The sequence below is a fragment of the Lytechinus variegatus genome, chromosome 9, assembly GCF_018143015.1.
Source record: "Lytechinus variegatus isolate NC3 chromosome 9, Lvar_3.0, whole genome shotgun sequence".
NCBI lineage: Eukaryota > Metazoa > Echinodermata > Echinoidea > Temnopleuroida > Toxopneustidae > Lytechinus > Lytechinus variegatus.
In genome coordinates this window covers 19,756,014-19,761,898 of record NC_054748.1, presented here as the reverse complement: position 1 = coordinate 19,761,898, position 5,885 = coordinate 19,756,014, and the positions used below count along the sequence as shown (strand labels likewise).

Below are 5,885 nucleotides of genomic sequence, written 5' to 3'. Positions count from 1 at the left end.
TTATCATCTGCATTTTTTTTTGCAAAAGGTCATGAATCAATTGCTAATTCCAACAGAATCAAACAAGGGCATAACAACGTATCTCAAAATTTGACAATTTTGAGGGCATCTTATAAAAACTGTATATGAGAAATATGACCATGGTGGTAAGAAAACAAATCATAACAGGTAATCCCGCATTGTCGTTATGAGTTCGTTAGAAGAGATCTGTGGAGCGGGCGGTGGATACGAGCACTGTTCCAATCTTCCTCTAAGATTAACATGAAAAGGTCTACAATACTAGACTACCAGGTAATCTCCTCTTTCAGTCTTGAATGATTTATCCTCCATTGACGATAGTTTTGACAAGAAACCGCGCATTCCTGTACCTCCAGCTCCATGCAAATATGACGTGGGGTCGTCGTGACTGAGCTCCGTTATATACTGTATCTTGAATTATCTAAAGACCTGTATGTCTAGCAAATTGATGGTTGTCAACCGTTGTATATGCCGACATTTTTATTGAGGAGTATGATACTGGCGATGATGATAATCATTTTATCAGAGTATGGACCTATGACCATTGACCAGAGCCGCAGCCAGGTCATGTCCACCAGCTAGCATACGGCTTGTTTACGCAGCTACATCTTGCATTACAGTGAAAACAACAGTGTGATGTTGTATACCAGAGATGATCCATGTGAGTAAACTTTCTTTCTTTGGCTGTTATCCTTCGTAGTAGTACAGTAGTACGAATCAAAATAAGTTTGCTACTGTCAAGATTGGATATAGTCACTATTGACTATACCGAAAAGTTCATACTCATCTTGTGAGCATTTAAATCAAGGGTCTGGAAAGATGATGAAATCACTGGCGGATCCAGAGGGGCACAGCCGGCCCGTCCCCCCCCCCTCTTGAGAGGCACAAATAACAATTGTCATGTAATTATGCTGTTGTAACACAAATAAAACCCTCCTGCCCCCTTTTTCGGGGGGGGGGAGGGGTTGTAAAATCTTCCTCAGAAAAATGGGGATCCGCCCCTGAATGAAATGTAATGATATATTTCCCTTCAAGTGAAGTGGTATGGATCCCTTTTTCGTATTTCATGTACTTTGCCAACGTCGGTTTCCGTGTGACACTACCCTACCCCGACTCCCTGTGAACATTATGGTGAATTTGGTAGGCCAATGAGATAAATTGATAGTGTGGTAGGGGGCGTGTAGGATTTTGGTGTTATTATGTAATAAGTTGGTGATTTTATATTCTATATGCATAAACTTTATATAATTTTTTTATTTTGTTTTACAGAAAATCTTTATAAAATACTTCCCCACCCCAACAATCGTTGATTTTTAATCAATTATAATAGAGAAAAATCAAACAAAACTTACATTTCCTCAAAATCGGGAGTAAAATAAGAATGTTGTGACATGCTGAAGTTTGGTCGGGATGCTAATAAAGGCCGATGACGTATTTATATTGTAATTTATGATTTTTATTCCAAGAAATATGAAATATTTGATTATCTCGATATGATGTGATAAAGGTTCCTTTGATATGCGGAATTGTCATTGTTGTAATTTCGAGTGATTTGATGAAGAGTCTCCTTATCGTCAAATTAGAGCTGTTTGTGAAAAATTAAGTATTTTTTTTTACATGTCGTTAAATCACTTTCTTTATATTTATCTTATTTTGGTTAAATTTTCAGCGAATACTTGTTCGATGTATCTCTTTTTCTTTTGATCAAGTTTTCGGTGGGAGTGCATTTGCCCTTTAATTTTAACTGATATGATGATTGCATGTTCCGGCCTTGATTAGATTAAAGTTTCTAGCATATGAGATCCTCCAAGGTTTGTTTCATTTTTTTTTTTTGGGGGGGGCAAGTCTCAAAATATTGTTATAAACGCGAGAAGAATTGAAATTAGGTGTGTGTTTTTAATTTAATGTCATTGCTCTTGACTGTCTCTCAATATATTTGCTAGTTAGCATTCATCTGATTTTTATTAAACTTTCAGCGTTAAGCTTGTTCAATGTTTCTCTTTTTCTCCAGATTAAGTTTTCGTTTGGAGTGGATTTGCCAATTTGATCTGAAATGATATGATGATCATGGCCCTGGAAAGTGTGAGTGCTGCGTGTGTTACTTTCCATAGGCAAGACCCCCGTGGAATTCCGGTAGGTGTGACCATAGTAGGTCCATGGTGGGACGGACAACATTGTTTTATTTTTTTGCTTGTCAAATTTCTGAGGACTAAAATAACCCAAAAGAAACCCTCTTTGTTTTCTTCAGTCAAATTTCTCGACCTGATGATGATTCCATTTTTTAAATTCATGGTCTTGATAATGTATTGGCTAGCCGTTAAGTACAGGAAAGGTTCAACCTGAACAGTTAGTTGTAGAAATAGTAGAAAAAATATTGATTAAGGTTTTAGGAAAATACATTAAATATCAAATATCAATAGTTTCAAGGTTTGGATTTGTGACGTAACAAAGGAGCAGCTGCCCCATATGATAAGTAAGATAAAATACATACATTTATTATTTTTTAATGTTTCGTGATGTCAAATTTTTGTTTGCTTTTGTAAGAGAGGCATGTAGCGCTTGTGACATGATTTGTGTATTGATATACTGAAGGTACAATAAAACCATTTGTTATTTTTTTTGAGAAAGTGATATTTCATTTATTTTTACCATAGTAACTATATGATATTTAGGAAAGCTGCTCGCAAAAGTCGTCACAAATCAAATAATCCAAATTCTAGTAACTTTTAACTCTTTGATAGGTTTTACTCAAAAACCGCCGATGTTTTTCATATTATTTTTTCTGCAATTTTCACAATAAATAAAAACGTTTTGTTTGTCAGGGTGAAGTTCCCTTTAAAGGACAAGTCTACCCCAACAAAAACTTGATTTGAATAAAAAGAGAAATAAATTAACAAGCGTAACACTGAAAATGTCATCAAAATCAGATGTAAAATAAGAAAGTTATTGCATTTTAAAGTTTCGCTTCACTTCACAAAACAGTTATATGCACATCTCGGTCGGTATGCAAATATGAACTGATGACATCACTCACTCACTATTTCTTTTGTATTTTCTTATATGAAATATCTTTATTTTCTTGTCATTGTCATGTGAAATGAAGTTTAATTCATTCCTCCCTGAACACGTGGAATTCCATTATTTCAACATTTTGTGCTTCATGCAAGGAGGTCCTAATCGTCAAATTCGTAAAAATTGAAATATTGTATAATTCAAACAATAAAAAAACAAAAGAAATAGTGAGTGACATCATCGACTCTCTCACTTGGATGTAACTGGCTCGTTCATATAACTATTTTGTTAAAAATAAGCGAAACTTTTAAATGTCATAACTTTCTTATTTTACATCCAATTTTGATGAAATTTTCAGCATTGTTCTTGTCTGATTTTTCTCTATGGATTCAAATCAACATTTTTCCGAGGTGGAATTGACCTTTAAGGGTGTAGTTGGCATGTGAGGTTCTCTAAGGTTTGCTTTACTTATATTTGTGGGGGGGGGGTCTCACAATATTGTATCATCGCGAGAAGAAGTGGGTTTTTTTATTTGATTTTACTTCATGTATGTGGAGTTTTTAACCTACAAAATGTAACTAAACTATGTCAGTACAACTACAGGAAAGTGATAATAAAAAAAATTGATTTTTTTTTTTTATTAAAGATGTCCAAGTGGAAATTATGTCATTGAAAGTCGGACGAGAAGTGGACTTTCCTGCTTAGAAGTTCACTCACTCCCTCATTATCTCTTTAATTATAGTTTTACTTCGATAGTGTAAAATGGATGCAAAGAAAATAAGTAAATTTTACTGAGAACTTCCAAAGTAATAATTATTTCAAAGAATTAAGGTAGTTTCTTAACATAATTCAATTAAGTGAATACTAAGGTAATTTTTATACAGTGTACAAAACTGACCACCATTGATTGGTGTCTTGAAAATTATTTTACAGCAACTGGCTGATGGAGAGGGTATGGTTTACGTGCAGACTGGTGACTGAAGGAGTAACCAGAGAATTGGAGATGGAACACCCCCCCCCCTGGAAAAAACTGAGGTCATTAGAAAGTAAGTAGCGTAATCTGTCAACACTGTGCAAATAATGTAGTATCATATTTTGTATAATCTTTAACATTCTTTTATTACGCTATAACATTCACTAATGATGTTTCCTTCGCTGTATTTGTACATTTACAAACATGTTATCGATTAAACCTCTTTAAGATGTTTTCTGTTACTATATAAGTGACAGAGAACCCCGTAAATTTTGTTTATTTGTTTACTGAAGGAAAGTGGAAGCATAAAATTGTTATTACGGAGTGTTTTAGTTACAATTAATACTCTGCGAGGTTAGATCATCTTGTATTTTATTTCGGACATGTAATTCAAAACAATATCTTTTAAATGCAAATATTTATTACAGGTCTCCCTACGTGGTTCATTTCAATGAAAAGCGGATTGCAATACATGCATCGCCCGTATGAGGCTATATAGACAATCGGGTAAAGTGGTCATGTCATCGTAAGATACAGAGGCGTATTCTTTTTAACATTTTGTTAAATAAGATAAGATACACTGTTAATCTTGGTCTTCTACTTATTATTTTTACTGAGCGTATCAGTTAATCAGTAAAAATGACATAAAAAGTGCCGAGAATAAAATAAAAAAACAACAAATTAGCGTAATTGATTAATTAAATATACTTGTAGATTTTGATTTCGAACAATCATGTTTTTAAGACATGGTTGACGTGCATGCTGATTTTAGTTATTAAATAATGTAGCTTAATTCATACCATCACTATTTTTGTTTTGCTCTCTTATCCTATCAGACAAGCTCCACATTGCAAGCAAGAAGGACAGATTTTGAAATCCGACGGGACAATCGTTGAAACATTCTTCTAAGATAGAGTGGGCTGGCTGCAAAGATCAACGAGGTGGACCATGAACAAGGCGCAGATTATCTAGTTGCTATGCGTCCCTCAAAAAAAGGAAACTGGGATTCTCATATCGTTTTTCTCCTAAGGCAAATTCATTATAATATTTCATTTGCATTATATTTTCACTTTTATACACACAATTCAATAATTCCTCTAATTTTATACCTAATCTGCCACAAACACTTTACGCATTAAAGGGAATGGTCCAGGCTAGAGATATTTTTATCTTAATAAATATGGTAAAATTTACAGAGCAAAATGCTGAAAATTTGACCGAAATCGGATAACAAATAACAAAGTTATTGAATTTTAAAGATTTGTATTATTCTGGTGAAACAGTTCTAGGAATGTTTTTATGAATATTCACTATATAGGTTGGCTGATGATGTCATATACCCACTTGTTCTTTTGTATTTTATTATAAGAAATTAGGTTTATTCTAAAATTTTCAACCAAAAACGAAATAATTGGATTGACAACTGATTAAATAAGTGCAACTTATTTTATCATAATGGAGACACATCACTAACTCATGAATGAAAAAATGTTTCAGTTATGATTTTAATGTAATAACACAAAAACAAGGAAAGTGGGGATGTGACTGTGACATCATCAGCCCACCTAATGAATATTCATGACTATGTGCATATAACTGCTATCACAAATTATTGTTAAACTTTAAATTCAATAAATTCTTTGTTATCCGATTTTGATGAAATTTTCAGCATTTTGCTCCCTGAATTTCACTCAATTCATTTAGATATAAATATTTTGAGCCCAGACCGTCCCTTTAATGAGCAATACGAGTTTGAAATTTTAATGCCAAAACCATGTTGCACAGAAAATTTGGACAAGATTGGCTTGTGTTACGACACCCGAACTTATTCGACGATTGACTCAATATCATTTCTTTTGTATACATTATTACATATCTCACT

At 33.5% G+C, this 5,885-nt stretch overlaps 1 long non-coding RNA gene across 1 annotated transcript; it reads left to right on the top strand.

Annotated features, from left to right (window-relative positions):
• Positions 1 to 392: 392 nt before the first annotated feature.
• LOC121421514 lies at positions 393 to 5,249 on the top strand. The gene is made up of 4 exons (XR_005970984.1): positions 393 to 679; positions 2,030 to 2,151; positions 3,964 to 4,076; positions 4,840 to 5,249. It is a non-coding gene; the product is annotated as an uncharacterized LOC121421514 (long non-coding RNA).
• Positions 5,250 to 5,885: the final 636 nt, after the last annotated feature.